We start from the raw sequence: 17,824 nt of genomic DNA, 5'->3' as shown, positions 1-17,824 counted from the left end.
AGAAGTAGAGAGCAGAATAATCATTACCAGAGGCCAGAAGGGAGGAGAGGCAGGTGGAGGGGGAGGAGAAGGGGTGGAGTAATGGGTACAAAACCATGCTACGTATGCTAAGTGAATCACTGTGCAGCATATGCATGGATATGTATATGTATCAAAACAACACACTGTACCCCACAAATATGTACAAGTAAATGTTAAAATTTAAGAAAAAGAAAAAAAAAATGGTAGGAGCAAGTTCAGGAGAAAAGGGGAGGAGGGGACATGGGGACAACAAGTACAGACCACCCTTTCAGGAAGTTTGACCGTAGAGGGAAGTAGGAAAGTGGGGCAGAAGCTAGAGAGGGCCGCAGGTCTAGATCTAAATTTTCTCTTCTTTTTCTAGCAGAAGTAGAGAGAAGATCAGTTCTCCTCACACCTGTCACTATGCACTTTCCATTTTACCACATATATCCTCACTTCATTTGAACTCAGATGAGAAATTATGACTAACTTCATAGCTGGGAGAGTGTTTGGTAAGATGGGCGCTATTATAGCACACTTGTATGCCAAGATGGGAAAAATATCTAGTAGAACTGAAGAAATTATTGATGATATAGGACAGGGATGGACAAACGACTGTTGCAGACCAAATCTGGACTTCTATCAGCTTTTTAAAATGAATTTTATTGGAATATAGCAATAGCTATCATAAGGCCCACAAAGCCTAATCTAAAATACTTGCAACCTGGCCCTTTACAGAAAAAGCGTGCTGAACCCTGATGTAGGAGATGGGGGAAATTGGAGGAACAGCGAACCTGAAGAGATAAAAAGAGTTGGGATTCTGGGTACAAGTGGAAGCAGTAGCCTTAAAGAGGAGCAAGGACATTTCCCCTTTGTAACTGGAGTGAAGGCAGAAGAGTGTACACATGGTACATGAGGAAATCTGGAGGTGGTTTACCAGGTTGGTTTTTTTTCTGATTGTTTCTTTTTTTTTTTTTTCCATGAAATAATGTTTCTTCCCTCAACTGAGAGTGTGGAGGGAAGAGTGTGTTGGATCTGAAAATATGAGAAATTAATTCGATAGCACCAAGGGAAGGAGGGCGGGTGAGTAGAGACACATCCAATCATTTGAAAAAGAGTAGATCTTCCCTTACTGGAGAATTTGCAAATTAAAATAAATTAACATGGGACCTCAAACAATCACTGAAGATCAAGGGAAAAGGAATAACTTCACCAGGAGTTCAAGAAGAAAATAAATAGGAACTAATAAATTATTACAAGATATTAATGTCTAGCAAAACTTAAAACGTGTGCTTTCAATGGCCCAGCAATTGCATTTTCAGGTAATACCCTAGTTAAATGTGTAAAAATAAGTAAATGGAAAAATAACCTCATGCAAGGACTGTCACTGCAGTCCTCCTAGTAAAAGCAAAATGTGATAACAACCCATATGTTCACAGCAGTGGTACAACCAAATTAATTTGGTTGTACCACTGCTGTGATGGATCTCATTAGTATATATGTAGATATTGAAAACATAATGTTGAGAAACATTCAATTCGCAAAAGATTATGCAGAGCAAATAATTTATATGACATTTACATACATAAAACAATGTTAACTAATATGCATTTAGTAAACATAAAAACAAGGACTAGAATCACAAAACTTATAACAGCAGTTAACTATAAGAAGAAAAGTATGAAGAGAAACATGACTAGGGAGGGGTTGATAGGGAACTTTAACTTTATGGATAATTAAATTTTTAAAAGACTAAATAAAACATACATATTAATATTTGTTTATTCTGGGTGGTAGGTACACAGATATTTATCTTATCCTTTTTATTTACTTTTTGGTGTTTAAATTATTTTTTCAAAATAATAAATTATAACAGTTTATAAATATTTTGAAAAAACACAAAAACTGGAGCTGAGATGGGTTTAAAAGACAGTAAACAGGAGGGGAATCACCATTATAAAAAGGTCAGTGGGCAGGGACACTGCAGTGGGTCAGCCGCAAAGACCTTCACCCTTCACCTCCTGGTTAGGGGCCTGCAATCTGAGCCCCAGGATGAATTTCCTCTCCTCCCTATCATCTGGCTGGCTCCACTTCATCCTTCATTTCTCAGTTTACACCCCCTTTTCTCTAGGAAGTCTTTCCTATTCTGTAAGGGTGAGTTACACTTCTGTCCTTTGTCCTTGAGAAGTGCGCTGTGTGTACCTCAACCCTGCAGCCTTCATCACTGTAGCATAATCCCTTGTTCCCGTGTTTGTCTCCCTCGGAGACTGCTGGCTCAGAGGGTGAGGGGCTGTGTGGAATCCATCGTTACAGCTCCAGCTGGCACAGTTCCCAGACTGATACTTGTGTCTTACATTTTTGCTGAATTTTGTAGATTCTTGGCCCAGACAGAGCAGTGCAGTGAAGATCTGCGCTGGCAGAGGGCAGGAAAAGGGTACTGGATGCCTGAGGATGCCAGCAGGAAATGGTCAAGACAAACCATTGACTGAAAACCTTTTGATGGAGCTGGACTTGCATTTCAGAATTGTTAACATCTAAAGCTGATCTTTACTTATTTTTTTTTTTAAAGTAGACTCATTTAATTTTTTAAAAAACAGCTGCTTTTCAGGCTTGCTTTTCCTCTTTGTTTTATCTAAACACACAAGCAGGGAAAATTGGCTCAGAGATCATTCAAAATTGGATTTTTCTTTTATAGCCTCCACTCAAAATCCCCCATTTAACAATTTTTCCACATAAAGAAGCCAAGCCTCAGCCCTATGGAAAGCCTCCTATAGACATTTTCCCATTGTTGCCACATTGTCCAATTTTGGAAAATGTAGGAACCACATCAAACCTACCTATTTTAGTAATGGGGAAAAGGTGGGTGGGGGCGTGATGGGAGTTGCACAGAGTGAAAACCACACCCCCCATTAGGTTTGACCTCAACCCATCCCTAGTTTTAAAATTAAAGCCTAATATTGATGCCACTTGGCTTGAGAGCTCCTAGTCAGAACACGTCAAAAGACACGAGCACCACTGTGATTTTTGAGGATCACGTTTCTGGGACTTAGACATACAGCTGGGTCTAAGCCCGAGGGGTAGGTGGTGCAGTTGTTCCTGAGCATTCATTGTCCCCTCCCCCACTCAGCATGCTCCCTCCCCGTGACTTGCAGCGCCCCCTGTCCAAGGAGGAGTGTACTGCCCTGCCCTGCTCATTGACCATGACTTGACCACATGACTTGGCTTTGGCCAATGAAATGTCAGCAGAAGTGAACTGTGCTGTTTCTAGCAGAGAGCTATAAGAGGGATTGCGGTTTTCCTCCAAAAGTCTTGCTCTGCTTGCCCTCTAGTAAGAGAATGGCATGTTGCAGAAAGAAGCTGCATTTTTAGATTGAATTTCAGAATGAAGATCCATGGAGATAACTTGCTGCTGATATATAATGTGAACACAACACATTCTTTTTTTTTAAGAAGCCGCTAAATGTTAAGGTTGCTGGCTACCATGGCACAGCCTACTGAAAGATGACAGTGAATTTAAAAATAGTAATAAATTAAACATTTGCTCCACACAGTAGGCACCAGGGTGCTGCTTGACTGCTTCTCTACCACCTAGAGCAAGGTGTTCTTGTAGAAGGTGAGAAGGAACTTTGCCATAGGCTGGCCTTTTTTATTCTGCAAGGCCAGTTGCTGCAAATATCCTGTTTCTGGTACACAAGCTGACAAGAAGCCTTGTGGGGTATTTTTTTTTGGGGGGGGGGTTGTTTTTAATCTCAGAGATCCAGAATTTTCTGAGTCCAGGACAAGCTCCAGCATTCCACCTAACTTCCCAGGGAGAACTTTAACAAATTTCTCATCTGGTTGCAAGTGACCTTTGTCGTTTGAGCAGAGCAGATTGATTTCTATCTTTTCTGTCATTGATTAGAAGTACCAGAATTTCTCAAATTATTATTATTTTTTTGTCTTATTGATTTTGCCATTAGTAACAACAGTGGCTTCTCCAGGAAGATAGAAGGCCTTTGATCAAATATTCCTTGAATGCGGGTGTAGCCCAGAGCCTGCCTGTCGTTATTCTATTTTACAGAGCAAGACAAGAGTTTTATAGTTACAGAGAAAAAATAAAACAACAGAGTTTCAGGGAAACATGGTGCTCAGCAGGGGTGTCATTCTTTAGGAAATACAGAAATCTGCCTAAGGAAGGTGATAAAAATGCCCTATAAACACTGGAAACATAGAATGAGTTAAATCTTGTATTCATTTAATTTTAGCAAAACCAATACACTATTTTATTGAGCACATATATTCTGTATATCAAAATAATTCTCCTTCAGTATCAAATATGCATATGCTGTTGAGAATTCAACATGCTGTTCTTATTTGCTATTATAATAGGCTTGATAGTGCCAGTAACATGCTGTATGACCCACATTAAGTCACATTACTTCTCTGTGTATACATGTCCTCATCCATAAAATGACCTGAAGATGCTTGGTTTAATTATCTCTAAGGTCCATTGCAACTTTCAATAATATGAAACTTCCTGATTCTGTACATATCAATTGGTCATTTGAATCTGCTGTAGTTTCCTTGAGCCTGTCTTACTACTTCTTTATTATTATTATTAATATTTCGGCTTTGAAAATAAGCACTTTCCCTTACCCAACAGTCACTCTGGTATATTTAAACCTAACATTGATTGTCCCTCAAATGGTATCCCTACTTTGCAGATTAAAAAAAAAAAAAAAAAAAAAACAGAATAAAAATTGCAGACTTGCAGAGGGCAGGGGCAGGGTGTTGGAGAGGAGGATTTTCTTCTGCCTGAGGATATTAAGTGAATTAATCCAAGTTGCCAAAGAGGACAACCCTGAAGCCACTCTTAACAGAATTTCAGCATCTGTTCTGCACAAGGCAAAAGTGTTGCTTTCCAATGTATTCCCAGCTTTTCTTCAAAAGCCAAGTCCAAAGCTACAAAAAAAGGTGGTGATACTGTACCTCTCAGTTGGTGGAATAGAGAGAAGGAAGTAAAATCAGTCACATCAGAGCTAACATAGCCCGTGTTTGGTAGAGCTGAGGAATGATATATAGGCTTGTTGCATGCCATTCGATTCATGGTCTGACACATGGTGGGTACCTCAAGCCTTCAGTAAAAAGTGTGTCTTGTAGGTATAGGCAGTGTCGAATGTCTCCTGGAAGGTAAAATGACTTGTTCCCTGAGCATCCCTCCTCCCAAGTAATTCTAGGATGGGCAAGATTATTAACCCCTCTTATTCATGAGTCTCCTACTTTCATCCCCTGAGTTCATGTGAACATTCTTGTTAATATCTCCAAATATGAGGGAAAAAAGAGAGATCTGAAAGATAAAATATTGATGGAATACCAAGTTCAGAGAGGGTGTCAGATATAGACACTTTCGTACATTGTTGGTGTAAGCCTAAATTGTCACACCTTTCTGGAGGGTAACTTGGCAACATAGATCAAAACTTTAAATGCATAAAACCATTATATTTCCATTAGTTGTCCTAAAGTTATCTCAAAAGGGTGCACAGGTGTTCATTGCATAATTGTTCATGATGGCAATATCTGGAAACAACTTTTAGGATATGCTGAATATGAACCAGTAGGGGGATGGGTTAAATAAATTAATGTAATACATACAGCCACTTAAAGAATGAAACTCTCCATGTGTGGACAGCAAAAGATGACCCAAATGTACTCATTTTAAAAGGTATACTACAGAGCTTGTTTTCTACATGTATATGTAAACACATTCACATAATTATCTGAATATAATCAAAATTGTGTATACATTAGAAAATATATAAAAGCATACTCAAGAAATTACTAATAGTAGTTATAACTGCAGAACTCGAAAAGGTGGGAGTAGAAGGGAAGACTTTAGTTTTCTGATAAAAACTTTTCTACTTAACTACTTTATATTTCAATGTTCATGCATTATCTTTGTGTAAAAATTTTTCAAAGTAAAAAACTACAAACAACTAAAAAGAGAAGAAAATCATCAAATAAATTATGGCACACCATAAAATGTAATACTAACCAACCATTAAAAATTATTTCCGACAACTCTACTTCCTGAAAGAAAAACGTTTGTGATGTATTGCTAAATTTGAAAAGCAGTTTACAAAGTAAAAAGAGCAAGAGGGTAAATGTGAGAACCACTGGAGTCCCTCAGAAGCACACTCCAGGTTGTGTTCTGTCACACCACTGCCAGCGGGGTGCCCAGCACACCCGTCAAGAAAGTACCATTTATTTGATGCTCACCATGTGCTATGGGCCTACATAGCTTATGAGTGATCCTGACAAAATGCTCATTTATCCCCATCTTATAAGCAAGGAGATTGAAGATTAGGGAGGGTAAAGCTTAAGTACAAACTCTGCCTTGTGTTCCCAAACCAAAAGATTTGTGGAGTAATCAACAAATCAAAAAATGATGGGATAATTGAAGACAGATTACAGTCCTACATCAGACTGAATTGGTATAAGAGTGAATATGGAATTCGTAATGCAAGAAGAAATCCGTACCTTATCACAATACCTGAGCAGTGAGGGGGAGTGGGCTCTAGACCAGGAATTGAGTCCTGATTTCTTGACTTCAGGTATACAACAGGAGATAAACACTGGAAGGGTCATTAGTGATCACAGAGTTCACTGTTTTTCAAACTTTAAGTTGTAACCCTCTAGTGGGTCATGAAATCAATGTAGTGGATCAAAATCAAAACGTTTAAAAAATAGTGAACTGGAATAGGATGGAATAGAGACAATATTAGAGCATAATATAATAATGCATATTGTGAAGGCCGATAAATATTTGCGAAACATTTTAGTTATATTTTTATATACATAGAAATGTGTGCATTGAGTCACACTGCTAAGTATTAGTATGCAAGGGTACTTCACAAAGTTTGTGGAAAATGGAATACAAAAATAATAATACAAATCTTTTCACGAACTTTTTGAAAACCTCTTGTAAATGGCAGCCGGAAACGTTTTAAACCACTGATTTGATTTCTATTCCTTCATCAGATGATGACCCTGAGATCTAGAGGAATTAGGTGGTTCCTTTAAGACCATAATATCCTCTCTACAGAACCTCACTCCATCTCATGCTTCCCACTCACATTCCTTGTATTTTAATATTCCCATCTTTCAGATAGGGCTAATGGTATTGAGCTCACCTGTCTGACAGGGCTATTAGGGAAATGAAATTATCTTAAAGCACTTTGAAAAGATAAAGTATGTATAAATATGGAAGCTACACCCCTTAAGACTCGCCATGTTACTAATACAGGATGGGCTGCTGGATGCTGGCAGGACCCAAAGTCACCACCTCTGTGTCAGAAGCACATGGCAGGTTTCATGACATGGAGAGGGAGAATTCCATGTCCATGCATGCTGATGGCTTAAAAAGCATGTCCTCACTTCAAAGATAATCCACAGGTAGGGGGAGAAGCACGTGACATAGCGTCAGCAATGCAATACGACAGCGAGTACTTGTGGAGCATCCAGCATCACTGTCCTCCAAACACCTGAAAGCAATTTCCTTCCAACTCCAATTCTTGCTCTAACTGTGAACATTTAACTCCAAGAGGTCTACTAAATTAATAAGAAAGTTGTCATTGTGATGCAATTTAATGGTTTTTCCAAAGCATTACTCTGCTCAGTTTTGTACTGAGTAAACACTGCTGCTTTTCTTTCATCTACCAATGCAATTTTATTGCAAAATTAGAAAATTTTTTCTCTCCTCAGGATCATAGGGAATGTCCTCCTCTTCTCCAGTTTAAGGCACAAACATTTGATCCCTCCCGGCACTTAGCTGTGATCACTTTTGCTGTCAGTCCTTTTGATTTGTGATGATGGGCCCAGTGAGGGCCCAGTTAATAGGACTCTTTTCTATAGATCTGATACTGGGCATTCCACATGCACAGTCAAAACACTGTGGCTGGATATTGGATATCCCAAAACAAGATGTCTTCACCCAAAACCAGAACAAGGCTGAGAAACTAACCAGATATTTCTACATGGTTGAGTTTCCAAATTTTGCATATTTGCCACCATTGGCCCAGGCAGTGTGTGTTCTGAACATGGGCAGTTCTGAGGACATCCTTAAAGAGACATAGAAAAATCACGCCAATAAATGCAGTACATTTTTGCAAGTTATAACCTTTTTCACCTAAGTTACTCATTTGCTCTTTAAAGCTGGTTTGACTTTGATGTGCTTCTCTTTATCCTATTTTGCTCTGGTCCCACTAGGATTGGCCTGAGCTAGAATGCCCATTTCTTGATTCAGGCTCCCATTTTTAATCTCTGCCTATCCACTTGCTCAAAGAACAACCGGAAAGCCTTGACCCACTGATTTCTAAGGAATGCTTTGCCCCCACAACTAACATGTTCTGAGGGGCTCGTGTGCATGGACTACATGATAGCTCTGGATCTATGAAGGCTCTGCATTTGTGTATCTGATTTTTCTCTGTAACTTGTGATCTTTCCAGAGGATTCAAGCTTTCTGCTCTCCGTTTCCATGAAAGGCAATTTAGACCTCTGCTTGGTGTCTGGTCTGAAAATGGATTTTCCATTGGGCAGAAACCCTGGCATCATGACAATTCTTGTGTAACATTAAAAATATCCCAGCCATATCCCTAAGCTGCAGTCAACTAACATTGATGCTAGATCACTTATTTTACAATAAGATATTTGTTAGGGATAATTAGTCCACACTAAAATAGTCAGGCTGGGTTCCCTTTTATTCCAATCAATTTCTCTACCATTTGAAATAAGTCAAACAAGTCTTACGAACTCCAGACCTAAATCGGATGACACCCTAGGTTTATCCAATTCAAGTCAACAGAAATTTAATTAGCAGTTACTGTGTGCCAGATATGTGCTAGATGTGGAAGGTTCAAAGATGATATTGCCTGTCCTCAAGAGGCTGGCTAGGGGAGAGAGCATCACATGCACAAATCCAGTAACATTTGTCATTGAGCTCACTGAGTGCTAGGTCCAGCACTAAGAGCTTTCAATGATCTTTTTTGATTTTCAATGCAATGTGAAGAAATTTGACTGAGGTCACATAGCTTTTGGATGGTTGAGCTATGACCTGAGACCAAGCCTGCTGATGCAAAGCTGATGCTCATTCCATTTCACAATTCTCTTTGTCACTGCAGTATATGCTGTATTTTCTGGATTTATAGCTCTGATTGTAAGAAAAAGCCATTGGTTTAGTAACGTTTCAGAAAAAACAATGTACACCTTTTTTTTTTTTTTTACCAACTGCAAATAGTATTTATTTATCTCACAATTATGTTCTATTAATAGTCAGAGTTTGAGTCTAAGCCTTCTTCCTATTTATAGTTTTCTGAATCTTTTTTTTTAAAAATTTTTTTGGCAGCTGGCCAGTGCAGGGATCAGACTCTGTACCTTAGTGTTATCAGCACCACACTCTAACCAACTGAGCTAACTGGCCAGCCCCTGAATCATTCTTGACCAGTTATTCACAAACTTCTGAGAGAACAGAGAGATCAGGAGGAAGAAAGGGGAGGGAGAAACCTCTTGATGCTTTAGTATTCAATGGAAACATTAAAACCTCTGTTCCTTCTTAGCATATTCCCACATATTCAACCAACGTAGATTGGAGAAGAGAAGCAGAGAGGCAGGAAATGCACTTTTCAGCATCTCTCTTCCTCCAGGGAAACATGCAGCCTGCAACCCCTGGAATTAAACAGACATGCTGAAACAGAAGTTCCCTGGTCAAACGGTACCTTATCACAGACCAGGCAGGAGCCTTGCACCTGCATGCTCCACTGCCAGAATGCCAGACAAAGGTGGGCTCCAGAAATCCTGCTGGGAGGCTGGTGGGTCACCTGTGCCCACAGGCATTGGCTTCCCTCCTACTCAGACCTGAACAAACCTACGCTGGGCTCTCATCCAGTGGGCCCTCCAGACACAGGGAAAGGAAGCAGTACATGTTAAAGCTTCCTGTCTGCAGGAGGTAGCGGGCCATGGCTTCTTCAGATGTTGGGAGAGGCAGGCTTTCAGCCGTGCCTTCTGCTCAAGCAAAGCCCTAACCTTCCAGGATTTTCTTGTCAGGACTTGATCCTTCGTCAGAAGTGGTCAGATCTCCTGTGGATGGAAATGACACAGGTCTTTCTGGTAGAAGACCAGAAGATGCTCCACCAGTTTCTGTATTGTGGAGCATTTTGTGTTCTAAAAAGGAAAGAGGGATATGTCCTAGTGCAGCCCATAAAAGCCTAAAGAAACTCATAAAGGACCCAAGTATTCTAGGAACAGTGTCAGCTCAACTGTTCCTTGGTGGCAAGCAACCAAAACTGACTCAGCTAACACAGGACTTTATTGGAATAAAAGGGGGGTGGTTATAAGAATAGGAACTCAGAGAATCCAATGAGAAAGAACAGGGCTGGCTGCTGGTGTAAGGCCTGGCTCTTGCTGCTTTGTAGCTCTTGGCTTTTGTAGCCTGAGTAACAATTAGAAGACAGCCAGTTCCTCCAGAATAACAACTTTCTTTGTCAAATGCTCATCTTAGAATTAGAAATTTCTTGATTTTGATAACTGCACTGTGGTTATGTTAGAAGATATCTCTTCGTAGGAAACGCTGAAGTATTAAGGGGTAAAGAGGCATGAGGTTTGCAACCTTTCTCAAAATGGTTCAGAAGATAAGTAATAATTATATCATTAGCGAGGAAGAAAATGATAAATCAAATGTGGCAAAATTTAAAAATTAATGAGTCTTCTTGAAATATTTCTGTAAGTTTGAAATTGTCTTAAAATATATAGTTTTAAAAAAAGAGTCTTTAAAAATTATGATCACTGGACCTTCTCATCCAAGATCAGTACAATTCAATCTCTGGGGGTGGTATTCCACCATTGGTAGATTTTAGAGCTCCCCAGAGACTGCTCCCTTGTTCTCGGCCAGGGCTGAGAACAAGGCTCTAGGAGGCCCAGGCCTGCCCTGGGTTAACAACTACACTTAAGAGAAGTCTCCAAAGTAATAACAACCATTAACCTAACATATATAGTCTTAACTGTTTATTATATTTATGCTTTTCATTATAAAAGTAATATAACCACATTGCATAAAAATTGGAAAATATTTTTTTAAAAAAGAAAATAAAAAGATTATTATAACATAGGCAATGAGTACTTTGGTTTATTTTCTCTAAGTATTTTTTAATGTACGTACTTGCTTCCTAAATATTATGATACATTAAACATACGACTTTAGTGCTATTTTCATTTGACATTGAAAATGTCTTTAGAGCAATCATTTTTGATGATACCACAGCAAGTGCACATGTTACTGATTTAACTATTCCTCTCCTCTTGTACATTTAGTTTGTGCTTTTTTTTTTTTTTTTTTGAATTACAAATAATGCTACAAGGAACACATTTGTTCATAGCAGTGTTTTTATATTTTAGGCCATTACAGAACTAGGATTATTGGGTCAGGATATGTCCATTCTCATAGTCCTCAACATATATAGCTAAATTGCTTTGCAAAAGAGCATTAACAATTTATGCTGCAATGAGCAAGAGATGCTAGTTTTGCAGCATTTGATGTTATACATTTTTTGGTGCAAATTTAATATGTGAAAATGTGTCAGAAGTAGGCCAGGACTAGCAGAAGGGCAACCTTGGTTTTAACTCTTCTGTCACTAATGCTGTGATGCTTTGAGATTGTTCCTTAATCTTTCTTCATCATTTTGTGAATTTACTCAACAAATGCTATGGAGTACCTATTGGACTCCAAGCACTGTTCTCAGTTCTGGGAATATAGTCACATTGTGGGTTGAGATCCCTGGGAAACAAGCTCTGAGATGGAGAATAGTGTGCAAGAGCTAGATTAGGGAGTGCTCTTGGGATCCACACCCATAACAGGGGTGGCAGTAAGTTGAGGGGGTTCTCTAGTGTGTATTTCTATTTGCTGTATGAGGCAGAAAGAGCACCTTATGTAGGATCAGGCAGAGGGAAAGGGTGGGCTCAGCGAAGTTCAGTCAAGCCTCAGGCAACCCCATGTGCGGCTGTGAAGATGGGGGATGCCTTCAAAGGTATCCCAAGGTGTGGGAGGAGGAAAGCCTTAATATCCCCACTTTGCGCAGTGACTGGATGTGGGCTGCCCTGGACAGGGGACATGGCCTTGCGTGAGACAACTGTCTTTGGCCCAGTCAGCTCATGAGGAGGGCTGGGGCTGCTAGCTGAGAGCTGTCAGTGGCAGTGCTCCTGGAAGTTTTGAGGAGTCTTTCATTCCTGAAGGGAAATCTGGATAGTGCATTGCAATGTCAATACAAGTGATGAGCAAAGCAGACCATGGTCCTGGCCCCGTGGAGCTTAGAGCCAAAGCAGAGATAAACAGACACTGATACTACAGTTTCACACACACTCACACATGCACTCACTCACAGTGACAAACAGAAAAGAACCGTGAAAGAAAAGTTCAGGGTGCCATGAGAGTGGGTCACAAGGGGACTTTGAGGAAGTGATATATGAGCTGAGACACAGATGACAATAAAGGGGGTAACCAGGTCAGAGCAGGTGAGGGGTGAAGAATCCATCTGGCACAGGAAAGAACACTGCACGAAGGCCTAAGGCTGGAGGAGGCAGAGGGTTCAAAGAATTAAAGAAAGCACAGTGGCTGGTGGCCTGAGTCAAAGGTGCGTGACAGGAGAGGCCATGCAGGAGGGCAGTGGCCACTCGGGCACTTTTTAGGCCAAGGAGAAGGCATGATTTCCCACCCCATGAACAACGTAAAACCTTGAAGGGTATTAAGCATATGGGTAACATCATCAGGCTTGTATTTTTAAAACTATTCCTGGCTGTGAAAAATGGATTGAAATGCGGCAGGTAAGGATGGGAGAGACTAATTAGGATGCTAGGAAAGAGGTGATCACAGCTTGGGCCAGAGCAGTAAAAGTGGACATAGAAAGAAGTGAATAGACTTGAAAGAGGTAAAATTTGATAGGATTTGGCAGCGGATTGGATTTGGGAGGTGAAGTAGAGGGACGTGTCAAGAATGACCCGTGTCTCTGGTCTTCACTATTAGATGATGTCGATGCTGCTCACTGAGATGGGGACACGGAGGAGGTTAGCTGCTGAGTAGATGACACATTTGATTTTGGTCGCTCTTGAATTTCAGGTGCTTGAGGTTGAGGTGACATACAAATGATATGTGGAGTAGGTAATTTGGAAAGAGCATTCTAGAATTCATAGGAGAAGTCTGAGGAGGAGAAATACATTTGTCAGCCACTGGCAAATGGCTGGAAATTTAAATGGGAAAATCGCCTGAGGGATATTATAGAGTGGGAGGGGGGCTTAGCACCAAATCTTGAGGAAATGTGATATTTAAATTTGTTCAGAGGAGAACAATCCTTCAAAGGAAGGTTCTCTAAGTAGGAAAGAGTGGTTCTTTGAAGCCTGTGGAAGTGTTTCAGCGGCGGGGGGGGGGGGTAGTCAAATGTCGAAAGAAGCTGAGAAGGTAGATGAGAAGGGGACTGAGAGGTGACCACTGGGCTGAGAGCTTGTCCTCCATTAGTGAATGCGCTGGAGTCGGAAGGCAGGTTGGAGGGGGATAAGGAGTGGGTTGTGAGGAAATGAGGACAATGAGCATGGACGTCTTTCAGGGGGTTTGGCTGTGGCAAGTGGTAAGGAGAGAGGGGTAGCTGGAGGAGGAAGCAGGGTGTCTGTAGATTCTGCTTTGTTCTGCTTTTATGATGTGTGAGTGTGGGTGGGACAGATCAGTACAGTGGAAGAAGCTGAAGGTGTGGGGGTGCAGAGTGGGAGGGTGATCGATGCAGTGAGGCCCCCGGGGAGGGGGAGGGCAGGATCCCATGCACTAACTTCGCCCGTGTCACTGGAGGGGCAGAGAGAGCATCAGGGCAGATGGAAGCAGGTGCACGGTTTGGTGGCAGTAAGTTGAGGGTGTTCTCTAGCGTGTATTTAGTGAGGGTTCTATCTCTAGTGCATATGTACGAGGCAGGAGGAGCACCGTATGTGGTGAATGAAGGGAAAGTTGGAGGTTTGAAGAGAGGGGAATGAAGGGGTTGAACTAAGTTCTTTGAAAAGTCCTCCAGCCCTGAGTGCCTGCAATGTCCAAGTTCAAGGCACTGATAAAACTCAGTGTTGGTGGAAGCTGAGAGCTGAGATGGGCTCTTGAGGCAGGGTCCGGGCAAGGCATGAACCTCTCAGCCAAGACCTTTGCACTAGAGGGAACATCTCTAATCCCCTTCCCCTCCTCCACCATGCTGACTTCTTAGATCCATTGCTCAGTAACACAGTTTAAATGAATTATTTCTTCCTTCTGGGCAAGTTGGGTATCATCACTGGACAGGATCAGCTAGAGGAGGATAACCCTCCAATTCTTGGACATAAACTTGGCAGGATGGTGACTGTACTACATATAGGCATGTATATGTATTTAAATAAATAAATTTATAAATAATAGATTAATTTACCAGACCAAACTGATAGAACAGGGTATTGTTCTCTCAAGTATCTTCTATGTACCAGATACTTGGAATAGAGCAGAGAATAAAAGGGAGATATTATTCATCTTCATGGAGCTTACAGTGTGGTAGAAAGTCATAATAATAATGAATTAAATAATTGTAAGTGAATAAAGCGTCATGAGGGAGAAGTTTAAAGTTCCACGGCAGTTCATCAAAAGAGGGCTTCACTCCCTTTTAGAGGCGAGAAAAGACTCCCCAGGGAAAATGATATTTAATCAAAGACATGAACAGTGAGAGAGTGTTAGGCTAGTGAGAAGAGTTTGCTTGTAGGGAGGGGACAGGCATCAAAGGGTCATGGACATTGAGTTTTAGGAAAACAATGAGGTCAGTCTTGGGAGAAGCTGCTGAATTACTGTAGATGAATATAACCTGAAAGTGGGTGTCAATGGAGCAGCCCATGGTTTATTTCTCTAGGCTGGTTTTCACTAAGGCTGCTTCTGTGATCATCGTTATTTATCCCTGATGGTGTTTTAGCCCATCCTATCTCTTAGCTAATGGCTGCCCATCAGAATCCGCTGGGGTAGGACAAGCTTTAAAAACTACCCCATGTTTTCAAGCACCCCAGACCAACCAGATTAGGATTTGTAGACATGGAGCCTGGTCATTACTGTTTTTTGAAAGCCCCCAGGAAATTCTCATGGGTACTTGGCTCTGAGATCCACTGCTGTGGGGTTCTGAGGGACATGGGTGCACTGGGCTTTGGTCTTGGGATATCAAATCTCAGATTTCAGAAGGAAGGGCAGAATTAGGAGAGGAGCACTGGCATCCCTTGACTCCACCCTCTGCCAGAAAGTGCCACCAGACATTCCTCCTTCCAGCAGGTCTGACAGATTTAACTCGTGCCCACGTTTGACTTCGAACAGGCTCTTGCCTTTTCCTTGCATGAAATTTGCACTAATCTTAGTAACTTTGGCCTTATATCCTCACTTAGTTTGTTTATGGGACTCCGATTGTCCGTCCACACCTGTCCTCAGCGCTGTCTCCCTGGAGGATGCGCTCCCCAACGCTCCTGAAGTTGGAAAAGTATTTTTATCTGCCGTCATCTACAATTTATCATGCAATCTGCTCTCTTAGGCCTTTTAAAGGTTGCTCCGCTCTTACAGCTTTCTCTTCCCTTTGTGTAAGTACCAGGAAGAATGCTGAAATATGTTAACGTGAAAGTATCCAGGATCATGCTGAAAAGGAGCATCTCCTAGGCCAAACCCAATGTCCACCTCTGTGGTCCCAAAGCTGAGTTCCCTGTCTTCTGAGGACTTGGGGTGGTGTTTGTCTACCCTGTTTGTTCAGTGGACAGGACCATGGAACAGGGGAGCTGAGGAGCCTAGTGCGAATCAGATTTCCTGCAGGCTGCCTTGGTAGCTCGGAGTTCTTGAGGTGTCCCACTTTCTTTAAAATGAAGGTGGATATGAGCCAGCTAATCTAGTTGGTCTGGGGTGCTTGAAGACATCGAGCAGTTTTGAAAGCTCCCCCTACCCTGCGGGATTCTAATGGGCAGCCATTAGCTGACAGACAGGAAGGGTAAACCACCATCAGGGATGAATTATAATAATCACAGAATCAGCCTTAGTGAAGACCAGTCTTGAGAAATAAACCATGGGCTACTCCACTAGCACCCCACTTTCAAGTTACATTCATCTACAATTAATTAGCAGTTTCTCCCAAGACTGACCTCATAGCTTTCCTAAAATTCAATATCCGTGACCTTTTGATGCCTATGTTACAAGCTAATTCTTTTCATAGCCTTATACTTTTTCACTTTTCATGTCTCTAACTAAATATCATTCCCCCTGGGGAGTTTTCTCTCACCCTAAAATAAAGGCATTATCTTTACTCTGGAGTTCTCAACATTTTCAACTCTAACCTCACCTAAACACACCACCTATGATGTTGTTCCAAATACTCTAAATAGAGCTTTTCTGTTCTTTTAGAAGATCTGACTTTGAAGAAAGAGCTCAGGGGAGGTTTGATTGCAGCGCATTTCACGCTGGTGTCAGGCTGTCTCACATCAAGGAGGGTGTGTCTCTACCCAATACACTTGGTATTTAGGTCAGTGGCAAAACATATACAGGGTCATTAATTAATTAAAGATATTAAAGTCAAGGATAGGCCCAATGCCTTGAGTGTTTAGAAAGACTTTAAAAGTAGGGATAAGCCCAGTGCTGACAAGTGTCTGGGCCAAGCCAGGCTGAGTGAGTCATGAGTGAGCCCAAAAATGTTCTCTCCCAGCACTGAGGTCTACTTGGCACCTCTTCACCCAGAATACCTCAAGCACCAGCCCTCTGCCCAAACAACTGGTCTTTACATTGAGCTGTGCGATGCACCCCAAGTTGCTTGCAGTCCTGTTTTATGACTGGGAGAAGCTGGGGTGGGGGCTAAGTCTTGCCAGCAGGCAGCTGCGAAGTCAGACCAGTAGCGATCGCCCAGTGAACACCAGTGAGCAGACAGATGGGGTGTGCTCAGACTCTGAGTGCAGACTTCATGTGACCCCCACACGCTTCTGTGGGTAGAACTGGTCAGCCCATAAATCTATTTTTAATTCTTCTCAGAGATGAATGGATTTATCGAGGGTGTGACTTTTTTTTAGCCCTTTCTTTTGCATCATGGCTACATTCTGATGGAATTTTGTTCATTTTGGCTAAATTCAACAGAGTTGCTTTTCAGACACACCTTCCCCATTTTGACAACACGATCCCTGTCATCTCCCCAGGAGGACATTAATGAAGGCCTGAACTCCAGGCATAAGGATAACAGAGTTTTGGGTGGCCAATTTCTGACACTGGACATGCCATTAAACCCTTGGTAAAATGGTTTCTGAATAACTGATAATTTTTTTGGCAGTGATTCTGAAAATGACTGTTTTCCCAGAATATTTTTCTTCTCAAGTTGGAATGGACAATCTATGTTTCCATCAGGCTCGCTTGCTTTCTTGGCAATAGTCTGCCCTCTCCAACTTCTATTCTCTGCCCTTCACTACATGACAGTCCTTGTGTTACTGCCAATCACACAGTGAGAGTGAAGGAAAAGGACACCTTTAAATTATTTTCTATCACCCATGTCTTCATTACTTTGAGCATCAGAGAGGGGACATTTTGATGAATTTTATCTTTTCTTTAACACAAGCAATGTGGCATTCTCAGAGACAAATAATATGGGTTCTTTGGAATTCTTTTCCCTCTTGTGTAAAATAAACGGGGTGAACTAAATGTTTTCTAAGGTCCCATTCACCTCTAACTTTGTAATCTGAGAAATGGCTTTTTAGGAAACATGCCAGAGAAGGGTGGAGCCATCACACGTGTCAGCCTGGTTACAAGTGTGTA

The sequence above is a fragment of the Cynocephalus volans genome, chromosome 1, assembly GCF_027409185.1.
Source record: "Cynocephalus volans isolate mCynVol1 chromosome 1, mCynVol1.pri, whole genome shotgun sequence".
Classification (NCBI taxonomy): domain Eukaryota; kingdom Metazoa; phylum Chordata; class Mammalia; order Dermoptera; family Cynocephalidae; genus Cynocephalus; species Cynocephalus volans.
The sequence above is the reverse complement of the archived record's forward strand: the minus strand, read 5'-3'. Positions refer to the sequence as shown.